This window comes from Saimiri boliviensis, chromosome 4, assembly GCF_048565385.1.
Source record: "Saimiri boliviensis isolate mSaiBol1 chromosome 4, mSaiBol1.pri, whole genome shotgun sequence".
NCBI classification, from domain to species: Eukaryota; Metazoa; Chordata; class Mammalia; order Primates; family Cebidae; genus Saimiri; species Saimiri boliviensis.
Genome location: NC_133452.1, coordinates 163,523,691 through 163,541,625, shown reverse-complemented (window position 1 = coordinate 163,541,625; position 17,935 = coordinate 163,523,691). Strand labels below are relative to the sequence as shown.

At 40.6% G+C, this 17,935-nt stretch overlaps 1 protein-coding gene across 9 annotated transcripts in view; it reads left to right on the top strand.

Moving 5' to 3' along the window:
* Positions 1-17,935, top strand: part of CARMIL1 (capping protein regulator and myosin 1 linker 1) — a 354,136-nt gene that overhangs the window by 85,935 nt on the left and 250,266 nt on the right. The gene's annotated exons all lie outside the window — the stretch shown is intronic.

The following is a 17,935-nucleotide window of genomic DNA, read 5'->3' as shown; positions in this document are numbered from 1 at the left end:
CACTTGAGACCAGGAGTTTGAGACCAGTCTGGCCAACATGGCGACACCCCATCTCTACTAAAAATACAAAAAAATTAGCCGAGTGTGTTGGTACATGCTTGTAATCTCAACTATTTGGAAGGCTGAGGCAAGAACATTGTTTGAACCTGGGATGCAGAGGTTGCAGTGAGCCAAGATTGTACCTCTGCACTCCAGCCTAGGGAACAGAGTGCGATTCTGTCTTGAAAACAAAAAAGAAAAGAAACAAAATAGATATTTATGAAGTCATGATTCAAATTCTTTAATTTTAATAAGCCTTGAGAAGCTGCAGTTTCCTCTATCGTGAGTATGGATAAGCTTCTCAGTGTAAGCAACCTGTAGTTCTGAGATTAATGAAAGAAGCAGCTTGAACTACTTTCTTAAGTTAAAAGTGTCTTTCAACAAGTAGATGGTCAATGCAGTTGGCATAACTATTTCAACTTTAGTCAATAATAATGCATTATGACAGGTACATTACTTTTTATTTCATATTTGATTGTTTCAGTTTTCTAGGTGCGATTGTCTAAGAGTTTGAAGTCACACATTTTAAGATTTTGTTTCAGTGAAGGATGAACCTTTTCAGTTACAACTGAGCTGGTTGTAAGCATTTAGCCTGACAGTTTGGGCTGACTTATCTTGCTAGTTTTGTCCATGTAAGGAGTACCACAGAAGTGCCTCACATGCATTTTGAAATAACTTTTTTTGGGTAAGAAAAATTAATAATGATTAAAAAAAAACTTATCTAATGCATGGGCCAGCCATTTCTGAGCAAAATTGTGAGCACAGTTTGTCTTGTGTCTTGGTTGTGGTCTTAAAAGCACTAGCAGACCGTGTTATGTGGACTGTAATATTTTTTCCACAGAGTAACAGCTAGATTTCATTTCTGGGTGAAGCACTGTAATTGTCTTATACGTTTGTTTCTGGCCATGTTAAACAGAGAGTAGAAAAGAAGTGGGAATGTACAGGAAGGAGAAGTGTTACTTTTATGTGATGCATATATAGAGTTTTCTATTGTTTTGGGGGATGGGGTTAGAGAACATGCTATAGATCAGGCGTCCCCAAACTATGGCCCGCGGGCCTCATGTGGCCCCCTGAGGCCATTTATCCGGCCCCCCGCCGCACTTCAGGAAGGGGCACCTCTTTCACTGGTGCTCAGTGAGAGGAGCACAGTATGTGGCGGCCCTCCAACGGTCTGAGGGACAGTGAACTGGCCCCCTGCATAAAAAACTTGGGGACACCTGCTATAGATAAAGAAGAGTCAGAATTAGAAAATTAAGATGTTTCCTATTATATTTAAACATTGCAGTACTTATAAAGCATAAGGTATATATAAAGTGGTCATTATGAACTTTCTTCACTCAGGTCAAGCAACACTTATAAGGAGGGAAAATAATTTGGTGAATTCCCATACTCCATGCAAGTTAGGGGATATAGAGCCATTTTATTATAAAGGAGTGATGTACTGCTGAAGTGAGTGCTAAGTAGCAAACAGTGGAAATGTGTACCATGCATTCTGAGAAATAATGCCTGGAAATGCACCGCAAAACGGGTGGACTTGGTGTTTATGCCTTTACCTAATGTGACTCAAGGAGGATTCAAAGATGAGAATAGCTATCCTGTGAAGAAGGACATTGCACTGTAGAAATATCTTGCTATAACAATTTTATTATATGGTCATTGTGGCCAAGAATACTGATTATTTAGCTCAGTGTTAGAAGCTAAATATAAAGTATCATCATTCTTTATCATCTTTATCATCATAAAGTACAGTGTATTCTGTGGTGGTTGTGCATTTATTATTGGGATCACAGCTTGTCCTTTTTCTGCCAAGATGGACACTGGGTACCATGGTCACAGGCTTCTTGAACACTGTTGCTGGAGGCTCTCTCTTGGCTTGCTCTGCTGGGCAGAGGCCTGTGAATGCCATTATAGCTAAGACTCTCCCATTTTGGCCAGGAAAGGAAGCCGGAAGGACTTGGACTCTCTTATTTGTGCTGACACCCATTCAGCCCTGCTGTTGGAAGCCTTTAATGTTCTCTTCAGTGAGCTGGTGTTTCAGAACCTCATGACAGGGCAGGCTGATTTCTCAGATGCACACTTCTCTGATGTCTGGCTTCCCCTAGCTCTCTGAGGCTCGCTCTGTCTGTTGATGAGGCTCTCCTGGCAGATTTGACACTGGACCCAGGAGGGCAAAAGCATCAGCCATTAAGCCGGTCCAGGGCTCAAAGATAAATAAGAAGACACCCAGCAGAGCAAAACTTCGAGGCAGGCACAGAACCACTTGGCTCAGTGTAGCATTTCGGGCATGTGGGTTTGTGTTTGGAGTTTGAGAGGAGGCACCCTGATGATCCAGCAGCCTTTGCGCTCTACTGGCATGCTAATTTTTTCCCCTGATATTGGGATTGCATTCCCTTGACTATGACAACAGAGAAACTGAAAGGGGAATCATTTCCTGTGAGTGCCCTGATGTGCACAGTGGGTGGAACTGGGAAGGCAAGTCAGAGGCATTTTTCGCATTTCTGAATCCGTGAGTCTGGCTTTTCCCTTAGGGGTATTTGGGCCAATTGTTACAGTGTGTCCCACTGTGTAAATTGCAGATTTGGCTAAGTCTGGCTGAATGATTTAGTCTTTTGCAAAAACTAAAGCACTTTATTTAAAAAAAAAAAAAAAAAAAAGTTTCACTTTTTTTTTTTTTTTTTTTGGACATGGCATTATTGGCCTAAATGATGTTGGGCATGTTAACAGACTAAAAGGGCAAACTTTTTCTGCAGTTTGGCAGGGCCTGTCACTTCACAGGTGTATCAGTGTCCAAATGGGGGCTGCCAGATAAGACATCATTCAGGCTCCCTGAGGGGCGGGGTGTAGGTGTGGCACAATGCAGTCATTGTTCATTGTCTTCCCTTTATAGTATTGTAAAACCTGCACTGCATTAACAGTCCTATTAATAGAACACTGGATTAGGAAGAACACTTAGGCTTTTCCCTCCTTCCACCAGTTTTAAAAGGAATTTAGAAAAATCGCCATTTCTTGTATGTAGGCATGGGGGAGGGAAAGAAGGAAGCAACGAGAGACTGACTTTGTCTTTGAAATAGAGAAGAGAGCACCTTGCAGCGAGGAGTGGGAGTTTAAAAAGGTAGCCGGGCTTCTTGTAAGAAAACTTTCCTAGACAGTTATTCAGCAGGCAGATTTTTAATTTTCTTATCTCCAGCTTGTTTAGTCTGTGGGGACTTTGATTTCGGAAAGCCCGTTGGGATCGCTGCTAAACCTTACATACTTTTTTTATTGTGTTAAGTTCAGTTCAACTACCAGAGACTTTTTTTTGCCAAAATATTTTTTTCTCTGCCATGTTTTTTGGCCAATGAGAGGAGAAGGCTGGGGCAGCCAAGGCCAATGCTGCTCAAATTATGGTGCCCAAGAGGAGAGATTTGGCCCCATGATGCTGCAGGGGGACTGCTGAGAAAGAGTAGTAGGGCCATTGGGAAGTGGGCAGCCTGGCCTTCCCACCTCATATCTTAGCTAATTTGAAATGTTGTGATTAGTCTTCCCTTATTCATGCTGAGGAATGGATGTGCTGACAGCCATATGCATGTGATTTTAAGATCACTAAGTTTTACCTAGCATACTAGGGAAGCATGGCTCTCCCAGTTAAGTTGAGGTTTTATCTGAAACCCATTTTTGTTTTCAAACATGTTGGAAATGTTCCTAAAGATGTCTGAGTATGCTTTGTGGGATGTGCTTGGTGAGTATGCTTTCTTACCTTTAAGTGTTTGAGAATTTTTTTTCATTATGTTAGGGGCTTATGATAAAGTCTTCCTTTCCAGAGCTTTATGTAGAAGATACTGTATAAATAATTGAGAAGATTTTAAAGTTTTCCTCAAATCTTGTTTGTGTTTAAGAAAATTTTATCTTATTCATTATTCTGATTAATTTTTCTTTTAAAAGTGGCAACATCTTGCAGTCAGTTTATGGTTTTACAAGATAAATTATGGGTAATTCGTCTAAATAGTAACAGTATCTTTGGTCCTGATGGACCTGTGAATTACATGAAACTAGTGTTCCCTTTCTTCTTCTGTTTCTAGGGGAAAGTCTTTACCTTTCTTGCTCTGCACACTCCTCCCACCCCACCCTTCCAAGTGTGATCTTTGACTTCCAAAATTCATTTATATGACTTTAGTCTTAAGTCATCTTTGTGAAAATGACTTATCTTTAACTTACTGTTTTAGGAATAGTTGCAGGCAGAGGTGTTTTTTTTTTTTTTTTTTTTTTTAAAGTATGAAAGCCTTTGCATTCTGCTAAAGGAATTTCAGGATTTATAGTTATAAGTAGGGATATTTTTAGTCATGAGTTTTGCTATGGTTTGAATATGTCTGCTAAATTTCATGTGTTGGAAACTTAATCTCCAAATACATACGTTGGTTGCATTTGGAGGTGGGGCCCATGGGACATAATAAGGGTTAAATAAGAGGTCATGGGGGGTTCCCATTGATAGGACAGGTAGCTTTATGAGAAGAGAGACCTGAGCTAGCATGCTGTTGCTCTCTCACCATATGATGCTCTCTGCTGTGTTATGACATAGTAGGAAGGCCCTCACCAGATGTGGCCCCTTAAGTTTGGACTTTTCAGCCTCTAAAACTCATTTCTTCTTCACGATGCATAAGACAGAGCAAAAAATAAAAATTAAAAAAAATTTTAAAAAGAAAGATAAAACATTTTTAAAAATTCTTTTAAAAAAATAAATTACACAGTCTGTGATACTATGTTATAACAACAGAAAATGAGCTCAGGCCTGTTCCCAGAACCCTTATAATTATATTCGCTTGTGAACTACAGTTCCACTGTGAGCAGCTGCCCCTCAGGCCAGATACTACAGGCATAAGTAGAAAACCTTGGCACCTGAAAGTTTCTGACAGGTTTTCAGAAAGTTCCAGAAAGGAGTGCCTTTGTTTCCTTCACTAAGTGAGAGACTAAAAATATTAGTGAAAGTCAGTTTCCCTAATGCCTACAGTTGTCATCCTGGAATCGTACTTTTATTGACTCCAACTCAGCAAACATTTATCAAAGACCAGCTGTGTGTAGTTAAAACCACTACATGAGCTGTGGAAAAGCCCATTTGTTTCTCTTCTAAAGTACATTATGGGGCTGGGTGCGGTGGCTCATCCAGCACTTTGGAAGACCAAGGCAGGCACATCACCTGAGGTCAGAAGTTTGAGACCAGGCTGGCCAACATGGTAAAACCCGGTCTCTACTAAAAATACAAAAATTAGCTGGGCATGATGGTGCGTGCCTGTAGTCCCAGCTACTCTGGAGGCTGAGGCAGGAGAATTGCCTGAACCCAGGAGGCGGAGGTCACAGTGAGCCGAGATCGCGCCATTGCCCTCCAGCCTGGGTGACAGAGTAATACTCTGTCTCCAACAACAAGAAAGAAAGAAAGAAAAGAAAGCAAGCATATAATGGGTGAAGAAAGAAGGTAGTGACTACCTGACCAATGTAGAACAACTTTTAAAATTCCTCCCCTGGGACCATTTCTCAGGATGCCCGTAGGCATTAAAAATTATTTTTGACCAAGTAAATTTGGAGAAAGGTGGGATAGATGAATTTGGATAGGGATTTTCTTTTTTATCGGTGGGTCCAAAGGGGGATGGTATATGCAGCATTTCCCACATTTACTTAACCAGGAACCATTTATTGATTTATTTGGGAGCATCACAGGGGATTAGTGTTCCATGGAGAACACTAACAGAGGCTGCTCTAGACCACAGAAGATATTCTTTCTCTCTCTCTCTTTTAGAGGACTCTTTTATTTTGGTGCATACTTACAGAGACAGCAAACTCCGTAAGTTTCTCCACTGGTTATATAAAAAGTGTTTGCATTTTCCTTGGATATTAGTGAGGTTTTGAAGGGGCAGGATAGGGAGCATTGAGTGAGCTTTTACTTGATGCCGGTACATTGCTGAGCATTTCCTCTAGAATCTCATTAGTGGGAAGTAGGAATTAGCACTTCTGATTTTTAGGTGAGATGATGCCAGTATGCCATTTATGGATCATTTCTAACATGCCGGTCATTTTAAGGTGAAGATCTTTTAAAAATCACCTGTAGTTTTCTACATAGATTCATATATAGTTGTAAGAAGTTATATAGAATGATTTTGTGTCCCTTTCACCCAGTTTTTCCCAATGGTAACATGTTACAAAACAGTATTGCAATATCACAGTCAGGCAATTAACACTGATACAGTCATGAACACTTTATACTTTTTAGATTTCTGTCTTTCTCTCTTTTTTGTGGTGGTGGAGTGGGAGAGACAGGGTCTCTCTCTGTTGCCCAGGCTGGAGTGCAGTGGTAATATCATGGTTCACTGCAGCCTTGACCTCCTGGGCTCAAGTGATCCTCTCTCCTCAGCCTCCCATGTAGCTAGCTGTGACTGCAGGCATGCCCTACCACGCCTGTAGTTTAAAAACCTTTTGTAGAGATGGGATCTCACTGTGTTGCCTAGGCTGGTCTTGAACTCCTGGGCTCAACTGACCCTCCTGTCTGGTCCCCCAAAGTGTTGGGATTACAGGCATGAGCTACCATGCCCTGCCACTTTTTAGGTTTCATGGGTTTTACATATTTTCTTCTTGTTTGTATATATGTACATTTAATTCTGTGCAATTTCTCACGTGAAAATTTGTGTGACCACCACGGCAGTCAAGAAACAGAACAGTTCCATCACAAGGGTCCCAAATGGTATGCATGCCTTTATAACCATAGTTGGCTCTCTCCTTCCCCTTCACATTAACCCCTGACAGCCACTAATTCTTCATCTCTGTAGTGTTGCCATGTTAAGTAATCTCTATAAACACAACTATACAACATGTAACCTTTTGAGATTGGCTTTTTAACATCCTAGCTCCTTTTAATCCGCTGTTTCCAATTTTTACAGCAATCCTACAAGGTAGGGATTATGAATTCTTTCTAGTAGATGAGGAAGTGAAGCCCCAGAAGAGTACAGTGTCATGCCCAAGGCCATACCACTAGTGGACCAGGAGGCGAGGAGGGGACCTGAGCACCCCTGATTCTCAGCCTTGACTCCTTTCACTCAGCCTTGGCCTTTCCCCATCTGGATTCCCAGTGTTCACCTTCTGTTTTTACCGACACACTTCTTCTTTTCTCTTCCTCTGTACTCAGAATAAAGTCTCTTTTGTTTTTTATGCATCTTAAATCTTAGGAAAGAAGCCTGGATCACGTTATTATTTTGGAAGTGCAGAGATTGGATATTTTTTCTGCCCAGCTCTATTTTGGTCTTGTTACCATTTTCAGTGTTTTCTGTGCTGAGTTACTTCACCACCTTGATGCTGCCACAAATGTTGAGGATGGTTGTAGCGTGGAGGATAAAGGTCGAGGTTCTTGCACATCATTTCTTGAATCCATGTATAGGCATCTTGGGCTTGCAGCCCGCCTGAGTGCTGAATTCAGCCTACTAGCTTTGGTTGCTCTAGTGCTAAACATACTCCCAGAGCCTCTGGGATTTAACTCACTACAGACAAGAAGCTGGCGGTGCACTGAGGGATGGTGGGAAAGCAAAATGCATACATTTCTATTTATCACAGTAGTGCCAGATGCTGTATATTTAAGAAAAAACTTTCGGTATTCCAATATTGCAGAAGAATCACTCCTGCCTCCACCTCCCCCACCCCCCCCCCCAACTTTTTTTTAGGATAGGGTTTGGCTCTGTCACCCAGACGGGAGTATTGTGGTGCAGTCTCAGCTCACTGCAACCTTCACTTCCTGGGCTCAAGGGATTCTCCTGCCTCAACCTCCTGAGTAGCTGGCACTGCAGGCATGAGCTGCTGCACCTGGCCCATTCGTCTATTTTTAGTAGGGATGGGGTTTCGCCATGCTGCCGAGGCTGGCCTTGAACTCTTGAGTGCAAGCGATCCATCTGCCTTGGCCTCCCAAAATGCTAGGATTACAGGTGTGAGCTACCATGCCTGGCCATAAGCCTTTTGGAATCTCTATGTGGGATGTAGTTTTTAAGAAGATTAGGAAACAGCAAAATGTGTAGAGTTTTGTTGATCATTGAAACTCCTAGACATTCTCTTCTTTCAGCGTCCGTTTACAAATGTATATATGTATTACCTATTTAGAGACGGTGTCTTGTTCTGTTGCTCAGGCTGGAGTACGGTGGCACTGTCACAGCTCACTGAAACCCCGAACTCTTGGGTTCATGCAGTCCTCCCATTTCAGCCTCTCAAATAGCTAGGATTACAAGTGTGTACTACCATGCCTGGCTAAATAAAAAATATATATATTGTAGAGATGTGGTCTCACTGTGTTGCCCAGGCTGATCTTAAACTCCTAGCCTCAAGCCATCCTTTTATCTTGGCCTCTGGGGTTACAGACATGGGCCACCATGCCTGGCCTTTTAGTGTCTTTGAACTAGCTGTTCCCTCTGTCTGGAAAACGTTCCTGAGATTTCCATGCAGTTTGGGGCACTTCTTTACCTCACCTTCTTCAGATCTCTGTACAGTGTTATCTTTTCTCTCTGTCCCTGACATTTAAAATTATAACAGCCCACCCTCACCGCATCCTCCTTAATTTTTCTCCATCACACTTTGATCAGCATTGAACATGCCTCTGTGTCCCTTTATGTGTCTGTGCGTTCTTTTCCCTTTCCGAGAATGTGAACCTCCTTAAGGCAGGGATTTTTGCCTGGTTTGCTCACTGCCGTATATCCAGTCCTTTAGAATAGTTTTCAGGGATAAAGATTTGTTTGAAATAAGTTAATCAACAGCACCCTCTTACAGGACACAAGAGAATAATCATGTCTGTACAGGTCAGCCCCTGGTAAGACGCTCATTTAAAAATGGTTGCATCAGTTTAATACAAGTGTGCTCTTTTCTTGCCTACTTAAAATGTATTTCTAACTCTGATTTTTCCTTTGGAAAATGATTGACTTTGGGGGAGCTCTTTCAGAGGTAAAAGAAGTTAACCTGCAGATCTTCTGGAAATGTTTATACTTCTGCACAACTGAAGCATGAGTCCAGTATTTGCATAACCACCTGTGTAATTACTCGTACTAACATTCCAGTATGTATTTGCTGAGCTATAGTCTTCCATTTTGCAATAAAAGTATTTTCACATGTTGGCTGCTACTGTGAAAATTGGTTTCTCTCCTATGTTTGGAAAGCTTGTGCCGCAGTTTCGATGTGGGGGGTGTGGTCTAGTGCTGCATAACATTTGCTTTTTTGGTGGAAGGGGGATCCGTGATATAAACTCTTGGTTTCAGTTTCTCTCTTTGGAGCTGTTTTTGTTAGTTCTAAGAATCCTGAGGGTATCCCTATATATGATGGTTAAAAAACAAACATAGCAGGCTGGGCATTGTGGCTCATGCCTGTAACCTCAGCACTTTGGGAGACCAAGGTGGGCAGATCACGAGGTCAGGAGTTCGAGACCAGCCTGCCCAACATAGTGAAACCCTGTCTCTACTAAAAATCCAAAAAATTAGTTGGGCATGGTGGTGGGGGCCTGTAATACCAGCTACTCAGAAGGCTGAGGCAGGAGAGTCGCTTCAACCTGGGAGGTGGAAGTTGCAGTGAGCTGACATCTTGCCATTGCACTCCAGCCTGGGCAACAGAGTAAGACTCCATATCAGAGTGTGACTCCATCTCAACAAACCAACAAAGCAAGGTTATCATTGACAAAGTTGGGTCAAGTGGGATGGAAGCTGCTGAGTGGGGTGAAGACCTGGCCTTCTTGGGGCTGATTTGTGGTTGGAGAGTGGTTTGGAGGGTGGCTGCCACTGAGGAGCAGGAAGTGGGGGCTGCTGCTGTGTGTGGAAGAACCTCCTAGGGTAGAGCCAGCAAACCAGCACCATCAGTGCCCTCAGAACACTCAGCTGTTTGTGGTGTGGCTGTGTGTGCCCTTGCTGGTGCATAGTCCTGTTAAGGCATGAAGAGGAAGGTAAGGAGGGTACGACTCAGAGAGGGAAGAGTTAAGGAGACAGAATGTTAATGCAGTAAGGAAGTAATCCGTATTTTGGGATAGGCTTCCATGTGTGAACACTTGACTTCCAAACAACCCACGCTTTCCTTCATTATCCACAGACCACCTCTCCTGTGCTACATTCAGACTCCTCACCGCCCACACCAGGCGGATTCTCGCTGTCACTCAGGCTGAGTGCAGTGGTGCCATCTTGGCTCACTGCAACTTCTGTCTCCCAGGTTCAAGTGATTCTCCTGCCTCAGCCTCCCGAGCACCTGGGATTACAGGCACGTGGCACCACGCCCAGCTAATAATGTTTGTATTTTTAGTAGAGACGGGGTTTCATCGCGTTGGCCAGGCTGGTCACAAACTCCTGACCTCAAGTGATCTGCCTGCCTTGACCTCCCAAAGTGCTGGGATTACAGGCGTGAGCCACTGTGCCCAGCTGCATTCAGACTTTTCCATATCACCTGAACTATCAGGAAAATTCTGAGCACAACTCTGAGAGAAATTCACATTTCAAATCAGTTGGTTGCCAAAGCAGAGAACCCTGATCGTCACTGGAGCTGACTAGAACACCTTCTCTTTGTTAAAGGTATGGCTACATTTAAATAACTAATAGAGGTCAGACACGACTTACTTAGTTTCTGAGACTAGTTGTTAGCTTTCTTTTTCCCAAGGGAAATAGGCTCAGCTGAATTACTTAAATCACACTTTTTCCATTTCTTGAAATGATTTCCATTTCCCTGCCCTAGAAAAAGTAGGCGGCTGCAGAGAGGTTGTGACAGAATTATAAAGCTATTTGGGTTAAATTAGCCCAGTACATCACTCTTAGAGCACATTGAACAGACAGCTAACACCTCCCAATAATCACCAGCTGCATACAGATCAATGTTTTCAAATGAAGCCAAAGGTGTGCGTTCAATTTAGGGAGACAAAGGAGAGACGACTCAGGAATCTCATAGAACTCCAGATGAGTAGATATGAGCGGTAACGTTAAGAGTCACCTGATTGGTAGTTCTGTGAATCTCCCTAAAAATCTCTACTGAAATGTTTAAGTCCTGTTTAAGCTCTTTACGCTGGACTCCTCTGTCCTTCAGAAATGGTTAAAAGATCTAGATGTGGAATTAATGAGATTTTACATGTCTGCACTCTGTGTATTTTAATGTTATGAATGGCTTCATGTATGTATATTGCTCTGTGTCGCAGACTCAAGTTTTCTGACTAAAACGTTCAGTTGGTTAAAATGTGTTGTATTGATCAATATGTTATATAGAATGATGTACTTTATTGATTTACTGTAGAGAATTACAATGGGGCAACTCTGTTTAGGAAGGTTTGTTTTTGCCATTTTAGCAAGGAAAATTTGCCAGTTATTTTGGCTGAATTAACCCCTTACACGATTAGATCACATGTCTTTCTATTTCTGCTGTAAGAGGCTAGTGCAAGTAACTAAGTTTATCTGAACTTTTAGGAGTCTCCCTTTATGCTCAAATGAGTGAGTGTGGTGTCTCCACAGGGCCTTTGTTAAAGGCTGGATTTAAATATTGGGTGGATCTGTCCTGGATCCTGTTCTAGGCAGTGCTTCTTGGAAGTCCCAGACAGGGAACTCATCATAACCTGGTTTTACCCCGAAGCATGGCCCTGTGCCATCACACCATTAGAGCTCAGTGTCTCAAGCTTTAGTTTTATTTTCAACCCATTGATCACTCCTGCAGTCAGTTTAACAGTTGAATGCAAGGGTGTATTTTCTTTTTTGTTTGTTTGTTTTGTTTTGAAGCTAGTTCAGAAATTATCACAGCTGCTTCTCAGTTAATCAGATGCTTAAGACTCACTCTTGTTTCCACATTGCTTGGCTGCTACATTTTTACAACACCACAGCTGTCTGGGTCTAGCTTGTGCCCCCCACCCCCCTTACCCCTTTCCATCTGCCACCTCTCACCACTTCTTCACTGACTGTGTATCCAGGTGGCAGACTCCCAAGTAAACTGCCGACTTTCTTCCCCTGCAGAAAAGCTGGGCCTTTGGTTCACAGTAGCCTCTTTCACCAGGATAACTCTCTTAGCCTAGGAACCAACCTTGGAGTACTACGGCTCTCAGAAGTGCCGACGTTTGCCCCTGGAGCTGGCTTTGTACATTTGGGTGTTGAATTTTCCCCTTGACTTGGAAACTTTTGCAAAGAACCTGAAAGGTGCTTTCAGATGAAGCAGCCGTGGCTCCCCATCCCAGCTATCCGCCTTGTTTTTAAAGCTGGAAGTCTTATTTGAACTGAGGAGAGGAGGTAGGTAGGTTGCAGTCCGGGTTTTCCCATTTGTGAATGGTGTTGCATACCTTGGCCAATTCCTCTTCCTCGTGATGGTGCTTCTGGTCTCGGCCTTTTGCCATGTGTGCAGCATCCACTAGGAGCTGTTTTCCCTTGTCCTTTAAAGCTTATCCGACTCTTATCTCCAGTGCTCTCCTAGCAAGCTGTTACAGTAAGCATAAAAACAAGCGCATTAAACAAAGAATAAAATGCCAAGTTTCTATCTCCTTGCCAACCTCATTAGAAAACAGTGATAAAGTATGTATGCGTATAATTACAGTAATTAAACCTTTGAAACCAGCTCAATAGGGGACAGCTTAATGCTTTTATATGAGTGATATTTTCATTTCAGAACTGGACTCTGGGTGGTTTCTGTTTTATTCAAGACCTTCATCTTTATGGGGGTCGGAGGAGGAAGGTGGCTTTTGACCACAGCGCCAGGCTTCTGCAAAAGTAGCCTTATTACAAGTGTATGAGCAGGGAACGGAGCAACCTTTCCATCACTGTGTTTATATTTGAGGGTGTGTAGCCAGTTGTCAAATATAAAGACATGAATGGCCTGGCTGGAAAAGAAGACATGTGGAAAACAATCATAAACTGCCTGCGTGATGTGCTTGCTCTTGGTAGTAAAGGACAGGAATAGTTTGTCTTTTGTACTGCCCCGATGGAGTCATACAGCCCCCGCATTTGTGTGGGATGACAGAATATCCCTGTGGGGTTTGTCTGCCTCTTAGCTCTTCCACCCTGAGAGCTGTTCTCACTTAGGAAGTGGAAAGACTGAAGGGCCAACTCTAGGTTGAACCAGGAGTTTTATTCACTAAGGAGACTTTCTTAGTTGAAATGTGTATATATATGTATATGTAAAATTTCAATAGCTTTTGAGGTACAAATGGTTTTTGGTTACATGGACCAGTTGTATAGTGGTAAAGTCTGAGATTGTAGTGCACCCATCATCTGTGTAGTGTAGATTGCATCCAGTATGTAGTTTTTTATCCCTCATCTCTCTCCTCCCCTCCCTCTTCTGCGTCACCAGAGTTCATTAAATGTCTCTGCATGCTTTTGTGTACCCATAGTTTAGTTCCCATTTGTAACTGAGAACATATGGTATTTGGTTTTCTATTCCTGAGTTACTTCACGTAGAATAATGGCCTCCAGCTTCATCCAAATTGCTGTGAAAGACACTTCATTCTGTTTTATGTCTGAGTAGTACTGCATAGTGCTTAGACTACAGTTTCTTTATCCACTCATCAGTTGATGAGCACTGACGTTGGTTCTGTTTCTTTGCAATTGTGAATGGTGCTGTGATAAACCTATGTGTGCACATGTCTTTTTGATAGAATGACCTCTTTTCCTTTGAGTAGATGCCCAGTAGTGGGATTGCTGGATGGAATGGTAGATTTACTTTCAGTTCTTTAAGGAATCTTCATGCTGTTTTCCACAGAGGTTGTCTCATTTACATTCTCACCAGCAGTATATAAGTAAATGTTCCCTTTTTACCACATCTCTGCCAACATCTATTGTACTTTAACTTTTTAGTAATGGTCATTCTGACTGATGGTAAGGTGGTGTCTTGTGGTTTTAATTTGCACTTCCTTTATGATCAGTGATGTTGAACATTGTTTCGTATATTTGTTGACCATTTGTATGTCTTCTCGGGAAATGTCTGTTCATGTCATTTGCCCACTTTTTGATGAGATTTTTTTTTCTTGCTAATTTATTTGAGTTACTATAGATTGAGGATATTAGTTCTTTGTTGGACACATAGTTTGCAAATATTTTCTTCTGCTCTGTGGATTGTCTGTTTACTTTGCTGATGATTTGACGTGCAGAAGCTTTTTAGTTTAATTAGGTTCCATTTGTTTATTTTTGTCTTTGTTGCATTTGCTTTTGGGGTCTTAGTCATAAATTCTCCACCTAGACCAACATTCAGAAGTTTTTCCTGGGTTGTCTACTAGAATTTTTATGGTTTTAGCTCTTAGATGTAAGTATTTGATCCATTTTGAGTTGATTTTTGTATATGGTGAGAGATAGGGATCCATTTTCAGTCTTACGCATGTGGCTATCCAGTTTTTTCAGCACCATTTATTGAATAGGAAGTCCTTTCTTCAATCTATGTTTTTGTTTACTTTGTCGAAGGTCCGTTGTGGTTTTCAGTATTTGGTTTTATTACTGTGTGCTCTGTTCTGTTACATTGGTCTATGTATCTACTGTTATACTAATACCATGCTGTTTGGGTAACTATAACTTTGTAGTATAGTTTGAAATTAGGTAATGTGATGCCTTCAGGTTTGTTCTTTTTGCTTAGGATTGCTTTGGGTATTTGGGTTCTTTTTGGTTCCGTATGAATTGCTTTTTCTAATTCTGTAAAAAAGATGTAGGTATTTTGGTAGGAAGTGAATTGAATCTCTAGATTGCTTTGGGTCGTGGGGTCACTTTATGATATTGATTCTTCCAATTTATGAGCATGGGATATTTTTTCCATTTGTGTCATCTATGATTTCCTTCAGCAGTGTTTTGTCATTCTCCTTGAAGAGATTTTTCACCTTCTTGGTTAAGTATATTCCTAGGTAATTGATCTTATTTTATTTTTGCAACTGGTTTGTGTACATTGATTTTGTAACCTGAGACTTCACTGAGTTCATTTGTCAAATCTAGGAGTCTTTTGGAGGAGTTTTTAGGGTTTTCTAGGTATACAGTTATACCATTGGCAAACAGACATGGTGTAATTTACTCTTCCCAATTAGGATGCTCTTTATTTTTTCTCTTGCCTGATTGCTGTGGCTAGGGCTTCTGGTGCTTTGTTGAATAGAAGTGGTCAAAGTGAGCATCCTTGTTTTGCTCCAGATCTGAAGGGCAATGGTTTCCGCTTTTCCCTTTCAGTATGATGTTGGCTGTGGATCTGTCATATATAGCTTTTATTATTTTGAAGTATGTTCCTGTTATCCCTAGTTTGTTGGTAATTTTTATCATAAAGCATGGCTGGATTTTATTGAATGCTTTTTCTGCATCTATTGAGATGATCAATAGATTTTTGTTTTTTAAAAATTCTGTTTATATGATGTATCACATTTACTGACTTGCATATGTTAAACCATCCTTGCATCCAGGATGAAACCCACTTGATCATGAATTCTCTTTTTGATGTGCTGTTGGATTCAGTTTGCTAGTGTTACGTTGAGGATTTTTATATCTGTGTTGATTCAAGGATATTGTTCTGTAGTTTTCTTTTCTTTTTTTTATTATGTCCTTTCCTTGTTTTGGTATCAGGGTGATATTGGTGTCATAGAATGAGTTATAGAGGATGCCCTCTTTCTAAATCTTTTGGAATAGTTTCAGCAGATTGTTACCAGTTCTTCTTTGAATGTCTGGTACAACTCAGCTGTGAATCTATCTGGCCCTGAGCTCCCTCCCCCCCCCCCCCCCCCATTTTAAAATTACTGATTCAATCTTGCTACTTGTGGTTGGTCTGTTCAGGATTTCTATTTCTTCCTGATTAAAGTTAGAAGGATTGTATGTTTCCAGGAATTCATCCATTTCCTCTAGATTTTCTAGATCATGTGCCTGAAGGTGTTCGTGGTAGTCTTGAGAGATCTTCTATATTTTTCTGTTGCTTACCATGTCTCCATTTTCATTTCTAATTGTGTTTACTTGAATCTTTTCCTGGTTAATCTAGCTAATCATCATCGATTTTATCTTTTCAAGAAACCAAGTTTTTGTTTCCTTGATCTTTTGTATTTTTTTGTTTCAGTTTCATTTAGGTCTGCTCTAATGAGAAGTTCTTTGTTATTTCTTTCATTCTGCCAGCTTTGGTTGGTTCTTGTTTCTCTAGTTCTTTGAGGTATTATTTTAGATAGTCAGTTTGTGATCTTTCAGTTTTTGGTGGAGGCATTTAGTGCTATAAACTTAACTCATAGCACTGCTCTTGCTGTATCATGAAGGTTTTGATGATGTGTGTCACTGTTATCATTCATTTTGACATATTTCTTAATATTCATCTTGATTTCATTGTTAACCTAAAAGTCATTCAGGAGTAAGTTGTTTAATGTTTGTGTATTTATATAGTTTTGAAAATTCCTTTTGGAGGTGATTTCTACTTTTATTCCACTGTGGTCTGAGAGGATACTTGGTATGATTTTGATTTTTAAAAATCTATTGACTCTTATTTTGTGGCCTATCATATGGTGTGTCTTGGAGAATGGTCCATGTTCTGATGACAAGAATGTATATTCTGCAGTTCTTGGCTGGGATTTTATGTGAATATATTAGTTTCATTTGGTCTAGAGTATAGTTTAAGCTTGATATTTCTTAGTTGAGTTTCTTCTTTGATGATCTGTGTAGTGTTGTCAGTGAAGTATTGAAGTCTGCCACTATTATTGTTGCTAATTTTTTTCTTGGGTCCAATAGTAACTGTTTTATGAATGCAGAGTTCCAGACTTAGGTACATATATATCTAGGATTATAATACCATCTTGTTTGATTGATCCTTTTATTATTATATAATTTTTTTGTTGTTCTTGTTACTGTTTTAAAGTATGTTTTATCTGATGTAAGAATAGCTTTTCCTTCTCACTTTTGGTTCTCATTTACATGGAATATCTTTTTCCACCTCTTTACCTGGAGTCTGTAAGAATCCTTTCATGTTAGGTGATTTTCTTGAAGATAGTAGATATTTGATTTGTGACTTTTTATCCATTCTGCCAAAGTGTATCTTTTAAATGGAGTATTTAATCTCAAGATGCAAGGTACTGTTCAGTTATGTTGATTGTAACCTAGGTACTTGATTTTCTTCATGGTCTTATTGTTTGATAAGTCTGGTAAGTTTTATGCTTTCTAGAGGTTCTATTCTGGTGCATGTCAATCTTTTGATTCAAGATCAGTAACTTCTTTTAGCATTTCTTGTAGGGCTGGTCTGGTAGTGACAAATTCTCTCAGCATTTGCTTCTCTGAAAAAGACCCCTTCATTTACAAAACTTAGTCTGGCTGGATAAAAAAATTCTTGGCCGACAGTTACTCTGTTTGAGGCAGCTAAAGATGGGACTCCAATCCCTTCTGGCTTGGAAGGTTTCTGCTGAGAAGTCTGCTGTTAGTCTGGTATGTTTTCCCCGTAGGTTACCTGATACTTTTATCTCACTGCTCTTAGAATTCTTGCCTTCACGTTTACTTTAGATAGCCTGATGACTGTATGCCTTGGTGATGTCCTTTTTGCAGTGAATCTCCCAGGAGTTATTTATGCTTCTTGCATTTGGATACCTAAATCTCCAGCGAGGCCAGGGAAACTTTTCTCACTTATTTTCTCAAATAAGTTTTCCAAACTTTTTGCTTTCTCTTCTCCCTCAGTAACACCACTGATTCTAAGGCTTGACTGTTTTACATAATCTCATATTTCTTGGAGACTTTGTTCATTTAATTTTTTTTTCTTTTCTGATTAGGTTAATTTGAGAGGCTTATCTTCAAGTTCTGAAATTATTTGTTCTACTTGGTCTAGACTAGTGTTTAAAGTTTCTGCTACATTGTGCAATTTCCTAAGTGTATCTTTAATTTCCAGAAGTTCTGATTGGTTTTTCTTTGGAATATCTATCTCTTTAGAAAAATTTTTGTTCATATCCTGAATTGTTTTTTCAATTTCTTTATGCTGGTTTTCACCTCTCTCG